This window comes from Lemur catta, chromosome 1, assembly GCF_020740605.2.
Source record: "Lemur catta isolate mLemCat1 chromosome 1, mLemCat1.pri, whole genome shotgun sequence".
NCBI classification, from domain to species: domain Eukaryota; kingdom Metazoa; phylum Chordata; class Mammalia; order Primates; family Lemuridae; genus Lemur; species Lemur catta.
In genome coordinates this window covers 113,683,668-113,703,395 of record NC_059128.1, presented here as the reverse complement: position 1 = coordinate 113,703,395, position 19,728 = coordinate 113,683,668, and the positions used below count along the sequence as shown (strand labels likewise).

Below are 19,728 nucleotides of genomic sequence, written 5' to 3'. Positions count from 1 at the left end.
AGCCGTAATTAATTTCAGAAGCCACAACTGGCTGCCATAACATGCACACCAACTTCTAGAACTAGCCCAACCCGCCAAGATGGAGCTTCAGTCCTCAAGGGACAGCCACCCGGAGCTGCATGTCACTGAGCCAGAGGCCAGAACAAAGAGACCAAAACCAATGCTTCTTGAGGACAGAGCATGTGTCTGTTGCAGTGTTGCTCCAAACCTAACCCAGGCTGTCCAGACTCTGAAAGACAAAGAAAAATGCCACAGAGAAAGGCCAGGGCACTACAGCATTTAAAAAAAAAAAAAAAGGCACAGTCTCATGGCTATAGAAAAAGGCAAAGAAATTCACCCTACTAGATAGATGTGGCTCTTTAATGACAACAAACAGGAAAAGATAACAAAATAAATACTATTCCTCTCTTCCTTAAAGGGACAAAAAATGATGTTACACACCAATGAAGAGTCTAAGGGGTTTTATAAACCTTAAAATCAGCATCATATTCATATACACATGATATTATTTATACCAACTGCTCATCAAGTATAGCCAAGTATTTGTTAGACCAGGGAGTCGGCAAACTTTTTCTGCAAAGGGCTCAAATGCAAATATTTTAGGCTTTGTAGCTCAGGCAATCTTGGCGAAGACCACTCAAATCCAACCATTATAGGGAGAAATGATTGTGGCTGTGTGCCAATAAAACTTTATTAATGGACATAAATGTGAATTTCATATAATTTCATGTGTCCTAAAATATTCTTCTTTTGATTTTTTTCAACTATTTAAAAATGTTAAAAAAAAAAAAAAAACTTCATTCTTAGCTCACGGGCTACACAAAAACAGACAGTGGGTTGGATTTGGCCTGTGGGCTACTTTGCCCACTCCATATTAGACTCAAATATTTGGACTTGTGTCTCCAAAAGACAGCCTAAAATAACTGTGGATAAGTAAATGCACAGGTTTCAAATAGCCCGTGTAATTACAAATAACATTCTACAGACCTGTGTCCCTCGGGTCAAGGACACTCTGAGGGTGAGGAACAGCATTCCGGTCATGTCTCCATCCTAGAGGAGGAGGATGCAGGGTCTCAGGCAGTCTCTGAAAAGGGAGTGTGCTCAGGTAAAGCTGCAGCAATGTCACAGGAAAGAGACAGGACAACCCTCAAGTCCTGTCCCTCCTGGCCCTCTGCTGTGGTTTGAATGTTTGTGTCCCCACAAACTCATGTGTTGAAACCTCACCCCCAAGGTGATGGTATTTGGAGGTGGGGCCTTTGGGAGGTGATTAGATCATGAGGGTGGCACCCTCTTGGGATTACTGTCCTTATAAAATGGGATTACTGTCCCAGAGACTTCCCTCATCCCTTCCACCATATGAGGACACAGCAAGAAGGCACCGTTTATGAACCAGGAAGTGGGGTCCTCACCACAGACAATGAATCTGCCAGTGCCTTGATCTTCAACTTCACAGCCTCCAGAACTGTGACCAATTATTTATAAGCCACCTAGTCTACATTTTTGTTACAGCAGCCAGAATGGGCCGAAACACCCTCTCCCTCCTCTCCACCACCCTATGTGTGCCCTGTACATTCATGATTCAGAGTCTTTGGCATTTCACAGAGGAAGAGAAGCTTGTGGATGTGAGAAAGTTATTACATGAGATGATGCTTTTGAATAGATATTTGTCCAAAGAAGATACACAATGGCAAATAAGCACATGAAAAGATGCTGAACATCCTTAGTCATTAGGGAAATGCAAATAAGAACCACAATGAAACACCACTTCACACCTACTAGGTTGGCTATAATCAAAACAAGGGAAACTAAGAAATGCTGGTGAAGATGTGGAGAAATCGGAGCCCTCATTCACTGCTGGGGTAATGCACTGCTGGGGGCAATGCAAAATGGTGTGGCTGCTGTGGGAAACAGTGGGACAGTTAAACTTGAAGTTCCCATATGACTCAGCAATCCACTCCCGGGAATATTACCAAAAGAAATGAAAATATATGTCCACGCAAAAATGTGTCAACAAACGTTCACAGCAGCACTATTCACAGTAGTTAAACAGTAAAAACAACCCAAATGTTCATCAAGGGATGAATGAATAAACAAATGTGGTCCATCCATACAATGGAATATTATTCATCCCTAAAAAGGAATGAGGCTCTGACACAGGCTACACCGTGGATGAACTTTAAAATACTATACAAGTGAAAGAAGCCAGTCACACAGGAAAGGTCACATACTGTATGATTCCATTTACAGGAAATGTCCAGACATGGAAAATCCACAGGCACAGAGAGTGGACCGACGTTTGCCCTGGGCTGGAGGAGAGGGGCTTGTGACTGATTTTTAATAGGCACAGGGTTCCTTGTTGGGGTGAGGAAAATGTTCTGGAATTAAAAAATGATGATGGCTTCACGGCATTGTGACTATCCTAAAAACCACTGAATTTTCAACTTGAAAATGGTTAAAATGATGAAGTTTATGTTATGCGAATTTTATCTCAATTAAAAAAAATGATACACTGGGAGTTGGCAAATGCTAGACAAGAAGAAAATCAGATGATATAGAAACTAAAATTGTTCCCATATTCCTTACCTTGGAAGGTGTGAAATTCGATATTGCTCATAATTATGAGAAAATTAGGCATCAGAACTTATACAGTCAAAATTCTTTTGAACGATTGCAGAAATAAACTTTGGTAACAAACAAAATGCCCCTGGCACACGATCCCTAAGAGACTTCCTTTGCGAAAACCTTCAGTGACAGGGAAATAGCAGTACGGTGTGTTTTACAAATGCTGAGCCTCAGGTGCCAGAACATTTGGTCAGGCCAGTCCCATAAAGAGGATAAAATAGAGGCAAATAAATGAAGAATGAATAGCGAGAAGTAGGCATTTCACAATCAGGAATCTGATATGAGAATATGTCCCAGTTTGGGAGTCAAGAGATTTGCAGACTTTCTGGGCCAAGCCCTCAGTGAACATTAACTCTGGAGAATAAAGGGGAAGGGAGTTTCTAGAAGGTTCTACATTCAAGGAAAAAAAAAAAGGAAAACCAGTTGAGCTTAGTGTCTCAGAAATCTTAAAGGATGTTAAAAAGAAAAATATGATTCATTGAGTTGAAAATGAGAGAAAAGCTCAGATTAAGAATGAATAACTTTATCCAGGATTAGGTCATAGGAATTCTGGTTTTAAATTGTTTGCATAGAGTTAAAGAGAAAGATTCTGCACTACAAGAAGTCAAGTATAAGAGCAAGAAAGAGCTGCAAGAACAGGATCTAGTGACCCGAGACTGAGCTCCCTGCTTGGGCTGGAGAGAGCAGACAGATGCAACAGGTGGTCAAGCCCCTAAGCTGGAAATGACGGGGACAGAGGTGGCCCAGCAGGCAAAGGCCTTCTGCAGTGAAGGAAGCAGAATGAACGCTTTGGTGGAGTATAAAGGCAACAGAGTTGAAAACCACACATCCAAGGGAACTCAGAGGGGCGGGAAATGGCGTTGCTTAGGTGAGGGTCAGGGCAGCGTCAAGGGCAACAAGCAAGAACTTGCTGCGGCACAAACCAGCCCAGCAGCTGTGCCTCCCGAGAGGCACACGCAGGCACGGGCGCAGCTCACGGTGACAGAACGAGGCTGAGTCAGTGACACGTGGGCTGCGGGATGGGCAGGGCTGAACTGACAGCGAACAAGTTCCAGAGGGAGGGGCCACCCCAGGGAGAGGCTGCGAGGGGCCCGAGAACCTCGGGCAAGGCCTGCAGAACATGACAGCATCATGACTTCAGCACGCATTTTCCAGGGGGCGGATGGAAGGGACACACATTTTCACCAGATTGTCAAAGCATCTGTGACCTGCCACTCTGAAATGTGTAGAAGGTAAAGGGTCTGTGTTGGACAGGGAGGCAATGAATGGGACCAAGACTTAAGGGCAGAGGACATGCCCAAGGTAAAAGAGCCCTTGTGATGTGGGGAAGGGGAGGAGGTGGCCCCAGCCGGTCCTGCAGGAGGTGGTGCAGTTTCAGGCAAGGACAAAACTGGAAAGTCACATTTACCATAGGAACGGAGCGTGGATGTGAGTGCAAACCAGCTCCTGCCAAGGAGAGGAAGTCTCTTAGGCCTAGCGATGTCCCTTCCAGGAGTTTGCAAACATCTCACACACCTGCATGGATATATCTGGACAAGGGTGCTTACTGCAGAGTCGCTGGCAAAAGTGAAAGGGTATAACCGAAATGCCTCTCAATAAGGAGCTAATTAAATACCTAGGACCCATCTGTACGGTGCGACCTTACATAGTTATGTGGACAGAATGGAGCAGAAACACAACGGCGATAAGGACAGATTACAGCAAATATCAGGTGATGAGAGGCCATGGCTGTATAATCTTGTAAATATACTAAAACCCACTAAATAGCACACATTAAAAGTGTGAATTTTATGGTACGTGAGTTATACCCTAATTTAAAAAATAATAAAGAATTGGTGTGCATGTTTTATATGCATATAAAATATCTGAAAGAATCCACACCAAGGTTTTCTTTTTCTTTTTTTTTTTTTTTTGAGACAGAGTCTCGCTCTGTTGCCCGGCTAGAGTGAGTGCCGTGGCGTCAGCCTAGCTCACAGCAACCTCAAACTCCTGGGCTTAAGCGATCCTACTGCCTCAGCCTCCCGAGTAGCTGGGACTACAGGCATGCACCACCATGCCCCGCTAATTTTTTCTATATATATTTTTAGCTGTCCATATAATTTCTTTCTATTTTTAGTAGAGACAGGGTCTCGCTCTTGCTCAGGCTGGTCTCGAACTCCTGACCTCGAGCGATCCACCCGCCTCAGCCTCCCAGGGTGCTAGGATTACAGGCGTGAGCCACCGCGCCCGGCCAAGTTTTTCTTAATGGTGGGAGCGGCAGGAGGAGAGAAGATGATGAAGCCAGGGGCTCTTTTTTTCTTTCTTTTTTCATCCTGTTATTTGGATATTTCACAATGAAAAGTTATGACTTTCATAATGGAAAAGAGAAAATAGACAGAATTATGCAAACTACTCATAGGATCCCGAAGTCCTGGGATGGTCACTAGGGAACGCTGGGGTCAGGTGGCTCGGAGTGGACCATCTGGGTTACAAAGGCCAGTGATGGTCACTTTAGAAAACAGAAAACATCGAAGTCAAGTAGACCTATGCTACTTGGACTTTGTGATGACCTTACACTTTAGTGGCTGTGAAATATCTGGACATGGTGGGGCACAGTGGCTCATGCCTGTAATCCCAGCACTTTGGGAGGCTGAGGCAGGAGGATCACTTGAGCCCAGGAGTTGGAGGCTGCAGTGAGCTGTGAATCGTGCCACTGTACTCCAGCCTAGGTGCCAGAGTGAGACCCTGTCTCTAGAAAACTACAAAAAACATTAAAGAGAAAAAAGTTTAAAAAAGGAAATATCTGGACACCAGTAAGTAGTTAATGTAGTGGTCACCTTTTAAAAAGAAAAGAGACGGCTTAAAACTTGTGCCTGCCTGAACTTTAACACCTATACCTTTACAGGCCAGTATAGGAGCTGATGGCCACTTATGGCCACCGAGTGCTTGAAATGTGGCTGGTCTGAACAGAGATTTCAAAGACTTAGCACACAAAACAGAATGTGAAATATCACAACAGTAATTATTTCACCTAGATTATGTTGAAATGACAATATTTTCGATACAGTGCATTGAATGAAATGCATTATTAAATTACTTTCACTTGTCTCTTTCTCCGTTTTAAAATATGGCTTCTGGAAAACTGAAAACTACACACATGGCTCACTTCATGTTTCTATATTGGTCGGTAATGACCAATAGTCTAGAACTGTGGTCCCAACCCCCAGGACTGGTCTGTGGCCTGTTAGGAACTGAGCCGCAGAGCTCTGCTGCCCCACACCCACCTCCCCACCCCTGTCCATGGAAAAATTGTCTTCCATGAATCTGGTCCCTGGTGCCAAAAAAGGTTGGGGACTACAGGTCTAGAAGACTCTTAGACCAACTCACCAAACTGAATTCCCAAACATCCTGAGACCCTATTTTACTGGAAAGTAAGCAACATGATCTTTAGATCTAGATGTGATCTCTATCTAGTAAGAACTCCAGTCAATTCAACAAATAATTCCTCTATTTGGTGTCCCATAAATGTAGTTGGCCATGGTCTCCACCCTCAAAGGGTAGAGAGAAAAGGAGGTGTACAGACATAATTCCTTATGTGGCTAAAGGTGGCAGATGCGGACTGTAGGTGGGACAGGTTACCATACACCACGCGGCAGGGGCAATCTGGGAAGCATCTGACCCGGACCCTCTGGACAGGCAGGGCCTTACCACGGAGGTGGGTGGGGGAATCACGCTGAGGTGTGGACAAGGGAGGGCGTGTAGAGCAGGGAAAGGGCAGAGCCTGAGCTGGCTGGGGCTGGGCAGGTCAAGGGGACACAGTCTGGGCCATTTGGAGAAAGGCTGCGATTGCCAGTCAAAGCCCCTCGACTCCCTCCCAAGGGGCAGGACACAAGAAACTATGGCCCACAGGTCAAATCCGGCTGCTTGCCTGTTTACGTATGGCTTACGAGCCAACGAATGGTTTTTACATTTTCAAGTGGTTGGAAAAAATCCAAATCAAAATATTTTGTGACACACGCAAATTATATGAAATTCACATTTCAGCTCACAGAAATACAGCTTTATTGGCACACAGCCATGCCCATGCGTTCGCGTGTTGTCTACAGATGCTTTTGAGCTACAACAAGAGAGCCGAGCCACCATCTGGCCCGCACAACCTAAAACATTTACTTACCATCTGGTCCTCTACAGAGAATGTTTGCGGACCCCCACTTCCTTGGAATGCTAAAATATTCTGTGGGCTTTCTTTGCTGGAATAAAACAAGGGCACTTTGCTCAGATAAAATACTGGCACTTTTGCCAATTTGCAGGAATATTTGTTGGCTAGATTCCTTGAATTTCAAACAATGTGCCCCACAAATATTTCTTAAACCCTTCCACCCGCCTAGCGGGTAGAGGTTTCCTCTTATCTGCTAACGAGGAGCAGTGAACACCAAACAAATCCTCTGCAAGTGTCCGCACGAGGGACCGAGACACCCATTAAAGCATTACACGATTATCTGTCCCTATTATACAGGCCCTGCGGGGCTTTTGCAAGGATTAGAAGTAGTATGTATAAAACACCAGGCACATAGTAGGGGCTTGGCAGGTGATGTCATGGCAACCCTTTATTTTTAAAAAATAACCTTGGTGATCTAACAGTCGCTACTTTTTAAGTTACGGCTGCTCTATAATGACAGCACCGTCTTTATTCTGTGCCCAATATATATACTGCTCTCTGCCTTTCTCGAAAAACCCTCCTTTTTCAGTCTGAATTACAAACGGAAGAGTGTGCTTATTCAACAAGCATTTGTCAGAACTTCTGGACTGCACAGCCCTTCCCACAGGATGGTAGGAGATAATCTCTACCTTGAAAACCTCTTAGGATCCACTCAAGGAGTTTTCACAGGGTCACAGAAATCATTGCTGATGTAAATCAAGTTTCCCCATCCAAATGTCTCCAATTTCCTTATCTAAGAACTGGAAATGTTGTCGGACGATCTTTTATGGATCAGAGAAGATGAACGGCTTGATGAACGACGGCGCATTATTTTATTCAAGAGCTTTGTAACCACACAACTGAATGTACAATTACTTCAGAGTTTCTATTTGGAAATATTAGAATCAGGGGAACTTTGCTGTTCATGAAGTTTATCTCAGCCTCTCTAAGCGGTTTATATTTTGACTTTCATTAAAAATGACCTCTCTTCCTGATGAGAATTGTTACCAGTCTTACTTGAAATGTGTGGCTCCTTGGTGGAAATTCAGAAATGGGGACTGTCCCTGTGGCATGGCAGTGCAGTGGGTGCTTGGCTGATAATATCACCTCTAAAGAGGCGGCAAGATGGGGAGAGACTTCAGTGAGATGCGTTTCCTTCCAAGGCCACTGAAGCCTTGGCAATGACCTTGACTCAGCACCTCCTGGTTGGATTTGCCACATTCTGGCCCTGTGACACTAACATTTACTTACATGGAGAGAGGGCAGGAGTGTTATAGAGGGGTTAAAGATATCTTAGCACCCACGTGAGACTTTCTCTTCAGCCTACTTCAGAAGGCCTTAGAAAGGTCTGGAAAGGAAGAGGATTCCATGTTGTAGCCCTTTGCCCAGAGAGAAACACTCCTGGATTTGTGGGAGAAAAAGCTGGGGAAATGGCTAAGGAAGGGAGCCAGGTAAGAAGCATTAGTCTACGAAGTGAGTAAACTTCATTCTCTGTAACTACTTCCTACCCCACAGCTCAGGGCCCAGGGCTGAATCCTTGGGGTGGCCCAGCAGTCTCTGGAGCTTTCAAATCTTTCCCAAACTGCTTGTATACCAGCAAAGGTTAAGGGTTAAATACAGACAACTTGCCCTATAACCTTGCTTTTCCTCAGAGCAAAGAGGAGAATTCATTTGTTCAATGTTTTGTTGATGAAACAATTCTAATAGGCATAAAACTTGTTCCAAACTGACTTTTTGATGGAGTGAAACCCTTGAAAAGTTCCAGAGCAAAACAAGAGACAAATCCAGCCATTGCAGTTGGCTTAGACACAGACTTAGACATTTCATATTCTCTACATTGTACTCAGCTTCTAGCCACGAGATCTAGCAGCAGTTTGGTTATAAGATTACCCCCTCTCTCCGAGACCCCTCTGAACTTTCTGGAAAAGAACGTGACTTACAATTTTTTTTTTTTTTTTTTGAGACAGAGTCTCACTGTGTTGCCCGGGCTAGAGTGAGTGCCGTGGTGTCAGCCTAGCTCACAGCAACCTCAAACTCCTGGGCTTAAGTGATCCTACTGCCTCAGCCTCCCCAGTAGCTGGGACTACAGGCATGTGCCACCATGCCCGGCTAATTTTTTCTATATATATATTTTAGTTGACCAGATAATTTCTTTCTGTTTTTAGTAGAGACGGGGTCTCGCTCTTGCTGAGGCTGGTCTTGAACTCCTGACCTCGAGCAATCCACCTGCTTCGGCCTCCCAGAGTGCTAGGATTACACGCGTGAGCCACTGCGCCCGGCCCACCTACAATTTTGAGTGGGCAAAAAGGGAAGTCAGTTAACAGTAGGGGTCTTTGATTAAAATTTCTCTTGGGATTTGCTAAAGGAAAACTATATATTGAAAGGGCTGGAATGTTAACTGAAACCAAATCAAAAACATGGAGGTTTGAAGGCTATTGGATCTCAGACAAGGTTTCATGATTTTTGTTTTTTGTTAAAACCGAAGGCTACCATCACTTGGTGTAGGCCTCGTCATGCTGAAGAGAACCTGAGCTCACGTGTTTTACTCGCTCATGTATTAAATATGAAGCCCTACGGACAATGGCCTGTGGGAAGTGTGGCAGGGTAGCAGTCTCCATCCACCAGGACCTTGTCACAACCAAGAACAGGAAATGAGACACATACTACCACCTGTCGCAGAGGCCTTGTGCTCCTAAATCCAGGTGCTGTGGTAATTCACTTGCAGTCCTTGTCACTTCTGGCTGATTCGTCCAGTGGATGTCTGAAGACAGGGTTGTCACGACTTGGGGGAGGGGAGTGTGCTTTTGGCAGGTAGAGGCCAGGGACGTGGCTGAACACCCTCCAGTGCACAGAACAGCTTCCACCACCAAGAATAATCTGGCCCCAAATGTCAACCTTGCAGTGGTGGAGCCACCCAGGTCCACTCTTACATTTTCCAACTGAACTCACCAATGACAATCTCAAGGTTCCATGGTGAGAAAGCACTGGGGAAGGGCCTTGAGAGAAGAGTAGGCTTTTCATCCAGAGACATGACACTCCAGAGAGAGGGGGTAGGAAAGCACTTGTTTAAGGTCTGGCAGGCCCATTCGGAGCAGTGAAAGGTGAGGCCATGGAAAGGGAGATGGAGCTGGATCCAGATGAGTCTTGCACATGGGGCTAAGTTCAAGGTGGTTACGACCAAGGGGAGGGGCTGGTTCACCAGTTTGGCTAACAACAGCAGAGAGAAAGCCCCACCCGTTCCTCCTGATGTATCAATAACCCAGAAGAGCAGTGGCAAGGCGGGTGGAAGGAGATAAGTAAGACTGGCGAGAGGAAGGAACCCCAGGTCCGTGCATGAGGACACGGAAGTGATTATGGAGCGCCCTCATCGTTAGGGTACAGAATTATTCCCCCTAGAACAGGAGAGGCGGGCTCCTCCCAGCAAGAAGAAGGACAAAGACTCCAGTGGCCACTGGAACAGGAAGAAGGAGGAGCAAAGCCAGGCTTCTTCAGAACAATGCAAATGAGAGGAAGCCGGAAGTTTCCTGACCGGAAGTCGGCGGGGGCGCCACGCTGCTCAGCCCACCATCCTGCAGGGTGTGAAATTAGACACTTGCCAGTTGATGGGTCTTTTCTTCTGCACACTGATTCTCCCCAGCGAGCACGTTCACCAGTTAAAGGCACACCCAGTTGGGAACTAAGGCTAGCAATTAACCGAATCCCACAGGGCTCCCAGAAATTCTGTCACCCCTGTTTGTCATTTCAAGGATATAACCATACCAGGATTTACACAATCGGTTTGCTCCCGAAATATTTCCTGTTTTCAACTTTGGGTCTGAATGTCAGTTACCAATGCTTACTAACGATTTTAAATTTGTCTAGTGTCTTCTCACCTCTTAACTTTCCACATGGTGATATATTAATACACCCAAATAGTCAACTAATTATAAGCTCCTCAGATGGCTGCTATTTTGGGCACACAAATATTTGCTGAATGAATGGATAAAGAAAGACCCCAGAGAGCTCCTCACAGAAAGAAACCACTATGAAGATGAATTCTTCTAGAAGACAAAGAATTCTTTTTTTTTTTTAAATGAAATTTCCATTTCTAGGAAGAATTCTTTTTAAAATCGGAAACACATCCTTCAATCTGTTTTCAGTGGGTCTGGAATTCCAAATATATTTTCTCTCAAAGCAGGCTACATCTGTCTGTACGTATTCTGAAAACTCGCGAGAGGTGGAGAAAAGCCCTTTCTGGTGTTTGCTTTGGGTTCCCACTGGCCCGGGTGGAGCAGGAACACATTTTTGTGGGTTGGAATTTTTTTGGAAACTGCTTCCAAGGCCTTACCCCACAGATCACCTTTTGGACAGAAATGTATCCTTGGAAACATGGCACTGTTTCTAAAAGATAAACAGTTTGCATTTAAAAAGAATAAGCATAATTAAGTGCTGTTGTGACTTTAGGAATGGACTTCTATATCATTGGTTTGATTTCAACAGTTTTCTGGGGAGACAGGCGCTCATGAGTCAATCCTGCTGCCTTTTTGTGGGGACAGAATCCTTTTTCCCGTGGGACTTGTCCAAGTCTAATCTTTCTGGTCTCTATCATATCTCTTCGGGTGCTGTCCCTGAAGTCATCTCCTCTTTTGCCTTCTGAGCCTCTGGTTCAGGTTCTCCCTCCACCTAAGAATCCCTTCAAAACTTCCTCTGTTCAGCATGATTCAAAATAGCCAAAAGGTGGAGGCAACCCAAGTGTCCATCCATGGATGGATGGATAAACACAATATGGCATATCTATGCAATGGAATATTCTTCAGTCTTAAAAAGGAAGGAAATTGTGATCTATGCTACAACATGCATGAACCTTGAAGACATTGTGTTAAGTGAAATAAGCCAGTCACAGAAAGACAAATACTCCATGGTTCCAATTATCTTAGGCAGAGCCATCAGATTCGCAGAGACAGAAAGTAGCATGGTGGGTGCCATGGTGGGGGGGGGGCAGAGATAGTGTGTAATGGGGAAAGAGCTTTGTCTGGAAAGACGAAAAGAGTCCTGGAGATCGATGGTGGTGATGGCTGCACAACAGTGCGAACGTACTTAGCGCCACTGAATTGTACACTTAAACATGGTTAAAATGGAAATTTTATGTGATGTATGTTTTACCACAATTAAAACCCAAAACAAAACAACTTTCCTCTGTTGACACCTCCTTGGCTTTCTGCTCGTTGAATTTCAATGGCTCTGTCCTTGGCCTTCTTTTCCCACTCTCCACCCTCTTCTTGGATGACCTCATCCATGCCCACGGCTGAGATGACCAATTAGTGCCTAAACCTTGACCTCTAACTGCCCTTCAGCTTGAGGCCCTGAAACCCAGCTGCCCCACTTGATGTCCCACAGATGTCTCAAAGTCACCAAGCACACAGCTGGACTCAGTACCCCCTTGCCCCCAAACCAGCTTCTTCCGTGTTCCCTGAGTCACTGAAGTGCCATGTTCTGCCCAATCCCTAAAGTCAGACGCCTGGGAACCGCCCTTAGCTCTTCCCAACCCCTCACCCCACAGTAAGTGTCCCGGTCCCATGAAGCCCCTGAGACCCTCGAAGCTGGGTCTTCCCCACCACTCCCACATTGTTGCTTTAGCGCAGGCCCTTGTCACCTTCCCCTAGATGATGGCTACAGTAATCTTTCTGCATTTCCTCCCTCCAGACTCCAAGCTTTCCAGTGCATCTACTAGAAGCCTGTCTGATCACAGAGCTGCACCACCACAAGCCTCTGGGCCCAGCACTAGAGAGACAAGACCCACACGCCTAGCCAGGCATTGGCAAATTTTCCTGTAAAGGGCCAGATAGTAAATATAACATTTTAGGCTTTGTGGGCCACATTCTGTTTCTGCGCTGCAAATACTCAGCCATGCAAATACTCATGGCCATGCAAAAGCAGTCAGGGACAGACAACACGTAAATGAAATGAGCATGGCCGTGCACCAATAAAACTTTACTTACAAAAACAGGCCACAGGCTGGATTTGGCCTGTAGGTATAGTTTGCTGACATCTGCTTAGACCAAGGCCCTCTAAATCCCACCCCTGGCTCCCCTCCGTAGCCTACTCTCCCTTGGACCCTGACTCAGCCACCAGGAAGTGCTTGCACGTTCTTGCAAACATAGCCACACCCCCACTTTCCCACCACTCTCAAGATGCAGCTCAAGCTCTCAAAAGGTGGGTCCTCTTTTCAGACCTTTCCTGGCCCCACCAAGCAGAGCTGGCCTCCCTGCTTTGGGCACCCTCTGTGCCCTGTAGAGACATCTGGCACAGCCCCTGTTTGTAATGACTGCCTGTTGGTCTTTGATCTTTGTAACCTCATAGGATAGTGCTTGACTCAAAGAGGGCAATGAATGAATGAATGAATGAATGAATGAATTCATGATGCACAAATATCAGAGGTCTGGAAAGTAGGTCTTCCAGTAAATGGATGGACACCCTGGATCTGACAGCTACCGGCAGAGGTGAAATCTACCAACAATCCAGTTGATACTTAAAAAAGCATCCAAACTCTTCCCCCATGGCCTCCGAGGCCCTGGGGACTGCCCCTGCTTCTCTGCCCCACCTCCTTGAGAACTTTGCTGGATGCTGGAAGCCCAGTAAATTTCACACTGCCTTGTTTTGCGTCTCTACTGTTCCAATTTTGGGTCAAGTTCACATGTAAGAAGTCTCTTATGAATTACCCCCTACCCTGTTCTCAAACACACACACAAGCTCAAAATAACTGCAGAGATCTTAGTAGAGACAGGCTTACCGTATATAGCACATACTGTATATAGCTACATTACACAATAAACAACAAATAATCAGTATATCCGGACATTACATGTACATTCTACACATTTTCAATGGCCTTATAATTTTTCTCCCATTTTAAAACATGAAGTATGGCAGGTGTAAACTGATTCACAACATCCCAAATCCACTCGCTTTATGTAGCAGCAAATCAACTACATTTTTTGGAAAGTTGCAGAATTCGCAAACATTAAAAATAAGAATGAGAAATTGCCAGGGCATAAAACACGGTTTTAAAACATGCAAGACCTATGTATCATAAAACAGGAATGCACTTTCAGGAAAAAACAGCGGAGGTGTAGCAAGGCTGGGCTGTCTGCTCCTAAGGGCCCGACTCAAGTCCTGGCACGAAGACCAGGCCAACCCTCGGCTCCAAATGGCAGATTTCCAGCCTTCGACCGGGTTGGCATCCAAGAGCCAGTGATAACAGAGAGGGGAAACCAGTTTTAAAATGTTCTCATCTGTAAGTTCTGCCTGTAGAACTGGCCACTCCCCAAAACCCATCAGTAAGTGTGATGTTTGGAGAGTAATTTCAGATGGGCCAACTCCACAATCAAGATATAGGACTTCAAGATACTTTTCTTGTTGTTTTTGCTTTTGCAAGGCACTCAGGTGTGCAGAGTGAAATATTTGTACCAGTGAATTTCTATATTAATTTAAGGGCATGTTCTACCCTAAAACAGACAGCATAAGGCTTACCCACTCAATCAAGCCAGACATACTTACTGAATGCCTCTTTACCATGTAGCACCAGTCAGAAAACCACAATAAAAATTTGATAATCCCAGGCCACTTACTCTTAATACCTGTTTGCTTCACTCCAACAACAATGATAATAATAATAACAGACTTTTTTGAGCACCTTTTAGGTGGTAGGCCCTGTGCTAGGTAGTTTACAGTAGCCAGGCACTGTGGTGCTACTCTGGAGGCTAAGGCAGGAGGATCGCTAGAGGCCAGGAGTTTGAAACCAGCCCAGGCAACATGGCAAGACTCCATCTCAAAAAAAAAAATAGCTTGTAGAAATTATTTCTGATACAGCAACCATACAAGCCATTATTATGGATTTCAGAGATCCAAACCTTGCCCCAGAGCCACTAAGCTAATAAACGGTGATGCCACAATTTAACCCCTTCCCTGCCATGCCCCAAGGCCCTTGTCTACAACATCCAGTGCTGCGCCTCACAATTTTTCCTTTTCTCTTCTCTCTGCTCCCATGATCCAGTTTGAGCTCTACAGAGTCTCAGAGCTGCCAATATGCAGTAAGTAACAAGTAACTCTTAATTCCACATATGCTTTCCCCAGAGGTGTCAAGGAAACCATTTGTTTATTAGTTTCACACATATTTACAGAGTGCCAGAATTATGTTCAGCCCCGGAGGCACAGAGGTTAATAAAACAGATAGAACTTCCTCCCCTCACTGAGCTGACATTCTAACGAAGGGGACAGCAATCATAAAATGAATACGGAGAACGCGTGGCGTGTTGGATAGAGATAAATACTAAGAAGACAAAGAGCAGGGACGGAGGCTAAGAGAACCCATTTTCAAGTGGGTGACCTGGTGACATTTGAGAAAAGGCCTGAAGGAAGTGGAGGAATGAGCTCTCCAAATACCTGGGCAAAGAGCTGTCCACGCAGAGTGTGAGAAACTTCCAGAGACCAGCAGGGCTGAAGTACTATGGAGCAGAAAGGTGGGTACTCCGGGAGGAGTAGATTTGGGGGACTACCGCAAGGTCAGCTTGGCCACCTTGAGTCTAAGTTGCATGTCAGAGTCCACCTGCATGTGCCCGGCAGGCAGCTGGACAGACTTTTTCTGCAGGGAAAATCTTGAATCCAAAGGCCAGCTGGAGCCCTCCAGGCACAAATTTCCTCTAGACCCCCAGATCGTCTTCCCTCTTCCTTCACCCACTGTATCCCATTCACCCCCCCTTTATTCCGGGTCTCCCTCTGTTTTTCTTTTTCCTGTAAGAATTCCTTTCCGGATCTTGGGGTTTCCAAGAAGTAAGTAGGTGGTTTTCAATTTTTTCTCTAATTTCCAGTGTATATTCCATCTGTCCATCAATCTACCCATTCAACAAAATAAGAATTCACCCCATGCCAGGCATATGTCTAAGAGAACACGGTTTGCAAAGGAGCTGCTTGCCATTTAACACACTGACGGCCACACTAGAAAAAAAAATTGTTTTTCCTCAGGGCCACAGTGTTTTATTATGAAAATAGAATAAAAACTTTGAAAACAAAATGGTGCTTTCTAATTGGATGAAAACTTTGCTATTTTTGTTTTCTGTGCAAGAGTCATATGCAACTTGACAAACAGTTCATGTGGCTCCCAAGGTGAAGAGATGTGTGAGTTACATATGCTTCACGTGGCCCCGGGCTCAAAACTATCATGAATTAAATACAACTCATGTGGTAGTTAATGTGTTAAATAAGTAGTCAACCTTCAATTAATTAAAAAGAACCAAATATAAGATGTGGCTCCTTCCAGCACTAGAATTTTACAAGCAAAACAATCACTAGTTACTATAAAAACCTCAAAGTACATTCAAAATTTTCACTAGATTATATTAATTAAAGCTAAATCAATTTAATATTACCATTAAATTGTACTATTAAATAGTACTATTAATATTACTATTAAATATAAAATTACTATTAAATTACTATTACAGAGTTAATTGTAACTCTGATATGAAACTTAAAACATTAGATCTAAGGAATAAGACCCAAATAAACAATTCCCAAGCACTTGCATTTCTATTGAATAGAACCATCCTAAATAGTTCTTCAATAGTAAACACTGTTAAAAGACAAATAAAATCACTACAACCACATATTAAGGTAATACGTGCCCTTCACCCAGAAAGCAAGTATCAGTGAATTTCAAAGAATCTCACTGATAAATGAAAATATAGTATTGCTTTTACTACAGGGGCAAATGAATTCTGAACTCATTCCTGACTCAAATCAGTTGAAATATCACAGAGTCACAGAACCAGCCACTCTCCATCGTATATTGTAAATCCCCTCCAATACTTTACCAAGCCTGTTGATGAAGGAACGCTAGTGATTTTAAAGACATTAAATTCTTTTCCTACAGTGGGGCTTACCATAAACTCTTCTCTGGTCAGAGTAGGTGACTTGTCATTTCCAGGGTTATTTTAGAGTCAGTTCAAGTTTTTAAACTTGAGTGGGAAAAAGAACAGGTACTCCTACCCAGGCCCCCCCACCCCCTAGAAGGGCAGAGGGTAAGTAAAGATCTTCATATAAGCAAACAAATAATGTTTCCAAACACGAAGTTAAAAAAAAAAAGAGCTGGTGGTGCAGGCACCTGTAGTCCCAGCTACTGGGGAGGCTGAGGCAGGAGGATCACATGAGCCCAGGGAGTTGGAGTCCGGCCTGGGCGACATAGGGAGACCCCATCTCTAAAAAAATAACTAACTAAAACAAACAAAAAAAGATAAAAACATATACAAGCCAAAAAAATTTAAAAAAAGTTTTTTTGTTGTTGGTCTTTTGTGCCATCATTATTATTTTGTTGGGGAGCTCTTAGTTGAAACTGAGAATGAACCTTGTACAAGGTTTGATATTTTGGGAGGGGGGAAAAATACTCATCAAAGTGACAGTACAAAGCAAGAAACAGGTGGGGAGAGGGGGCCATAGTAACAACACCCCAAAGCAGGAAGGAGGTCTGTGGGGAAAAGCAGCCAGCCCTGGAGTCGCACCCCGCCCTCTCTGTCCCTTCCCCAGTCCTGCGGGGCAACCGGGAGGTTAACGTAGGAAGACGAACCGCTCCCGCCGCCTCTGGAATGGCCGGGACAGTTGGGGACCCCTAGAAATAGCCACCGGGATCGGGGAAACCCAACTTTCCTAGCGGAGCAGCGAGAAAAACCAATAGAAACGGAGCCGCAGGCTGGTGGCGGGGGAGTGCGGTGGCTTCTCCGAGAGAGGGACAAGGAAGGGACTATAAGGCGCTCTCTTGGGGGGGGGGGTGTTGGGGGGGCAGGAGGTGGGGCTTAAATGCACACACACACAAGCACTCGCACAACCTCAGGAGAAAATGTCACCGAGCCGTTTGGGCTCTTTAACAAAATAATACATTAATAAATTGGGGGGTGGGGACAAAAACTAAAACCACCACCCGCTGGTGAAACTTTTCTCCAGTCCAGATCAATCCTAAAATAGGCTGTGCGCAGGGGCTTTCTGTGGGGCGTGGAAGGACTGAGGGACCCGCGAGCCCCCAAACTCAGGAATGTGGGGTTAAAAGGAAGAGGGGAGGGGGTGTCTGAGGGGCCCTAAATGCGATTTGGGGAGAAAAGGTGAGAAATGGGTCCCCCTGGGGAAGTTTGGGGCAAAAAAATGACAAGGGTTCTCCTCAGGACAAACGCACCGACTCTGGGGGTGCAGGGCGCCCCCAAACTCAGTATGCCTGGGAGTCAAATGAAAGTGGGGTCCCAGGACAACCCAAATCCAGGAATTTGGGGGTAAAAATGACAAGGGAGTCTTTGAGGCTCCCTCCCAATTCAGGGAGTTTGAGGCTGACTGAGAAGGGCCCCCAGCGTGCCCCAATTTGGGGGACATGGGGAGTAAAAGTGAGAAAAGCGTTCCCAGGCACCCCCAGTTCAGGGATTTGGGAGTGAAAGTGAGAAGACGGTCCTCGGGTGCCCCCAATTCAGGGAGTTTGAGGGCATGAGTAAGGCACTGATCCCCGGGCGCCCCCAACTCGGAGATCTGCGGAAGGAAAGTGAGCAGAGGGTCCCCGGGAGCCCCCAGTTCAGGGAGTTTGAGGAGTTAGAGACGGGTTCCTGGGGCGCCCCTAATTCGGCGAATTTGAGAGTAAGCGTGAGAAAGGGGTCCCCGGACGCCCCAACCTCAGGAAGTTTTGTCCGAAGTGAGGGAATGGTCCCCACCTCCCCCGAGTTCGGTTAAAAAGGAACGAGGGGGCGTCGCCAGGGGCCCCCCAAACTCAGCCGCGCGTGCGGGATCGGGGGTGCGGAGGCGGGTCCCGCAGGCGCGCCGACCCGGACGTTTGGGGGTGATCGGCGGGGTCGCGCTTCCCGACCCTGCGAGCGAGCCGGGTCCCCGCCGGCCCCGCACTCCCCGGCCGGGCCGGGCCCGGGGCGGTCGCATCGGTCACCTGGAGTTCCGGCCGGGAGTTCGGGCAGCGGCTCCGGCGGCTGCGGCGGCTGCTGCTGCTGCGTGTTGGTCCCCGTTGGTAAGTAACAGTCTCCACGGCTACAGTCTCTATGGCGGCGGCGGTGGCGGCGGCGGCCGCTCCTCCTCCGGCTCCCGCCGCCCGCCCGCCCGCCGGCCTCGCGCCGCCTGCCTGCCCGCCTGCCGCGACGGGGCGGGGCGTTGTTACCGGCAACGGTTACCAGGCTCCACGCTCCACCCCTTCAACGGCCCGCCCACGCCCGCCTCCAAAGGGCGCGGGGAGGGTGGGGCGCGAGACCCTGCGGCGTTCCATTGGCTGCTCCGCGGTGCCTGTCAGAGGGGGTCGTTCCCCGGCGAGAACGGCGGAGAGCCCCGGCCAATCGCCGCGAAGGAGGGTGGGGCCTGGCGGGAGGCGCGCGCGGCTCGGAGGGTTGGCGGAGGGGAGGTTCGCGCAGGCCGGGGGATCTCGGGCGCATCGGGAAGTTGGGGGCCGGGGTCCCCAATTTTATGGGATCCGGGGGTCTTCGTCTAGTCTACAGGCGGAATGCTGGACGTGTAGGGCGCAGTCTGGTCAGGGGGTCGGCAAACTCCGAAATACTGCCTGTTATCCATGGCCCACGAGCTGAGAATTTTAAAAATATTTATTGACGTGGTTCAAAGAAATAATCCACGGAAGACTTTTTTATGAAGTGTGAAAATGATAGGATACTCAGTTTTAGTTTCTTGAGTCCAGTATTTTTAACTAGTTTAAAGGTTGGCAAACTGTGGCCTTGCGGATCCAATTTTGTCTGCTTGTGTGTGTAAATAAAGTTTTATTGGAACACAGCCACGGCCAATTCCTTTGTGCAAGGTGGGAGGCTGCTTTACGCTGCAGGAGTTGAGTCGTGGTGAGTTGAGTTGTTGGACAAATACAGTAACACACATGCAAAGCCTAAAATATCCACTGTATGCTCCTTGATAGAAAATGT

The 19,728-nt window shown here is 46.4% G+C and overlaps 1 protein-coding gene across 4 annotated transcripts in view; it reads right to left on the bottom strand.

Annotated features, from left to right (window-relative positions):
- RFX2 (regulatory factor X2) overlaps nucleotides 1–18,993 on the bottom strand; it is an 80,765-nt gene extending 61,772 nt beyond the window's left edge. For 2 of the 4 annotated variants that reach the window (XM_045548835.1, XM_045548838.1), the window contains exon 1: nucleotides 18,744–18,897. The gene's annotated coding sequence lies outside the window, so the exon portion shown is untranslated. Of the gene's footprint in view, nucleotides 1–18,743 lie in introns of all 4 variants that reach the window. The other 2 variants (XM_045548834.1, XM_045548840.1) reach the window with 2 other exon arrangements.
- Nucleotides 18,994–19,728: the final 735 nt, after the last annotated feature.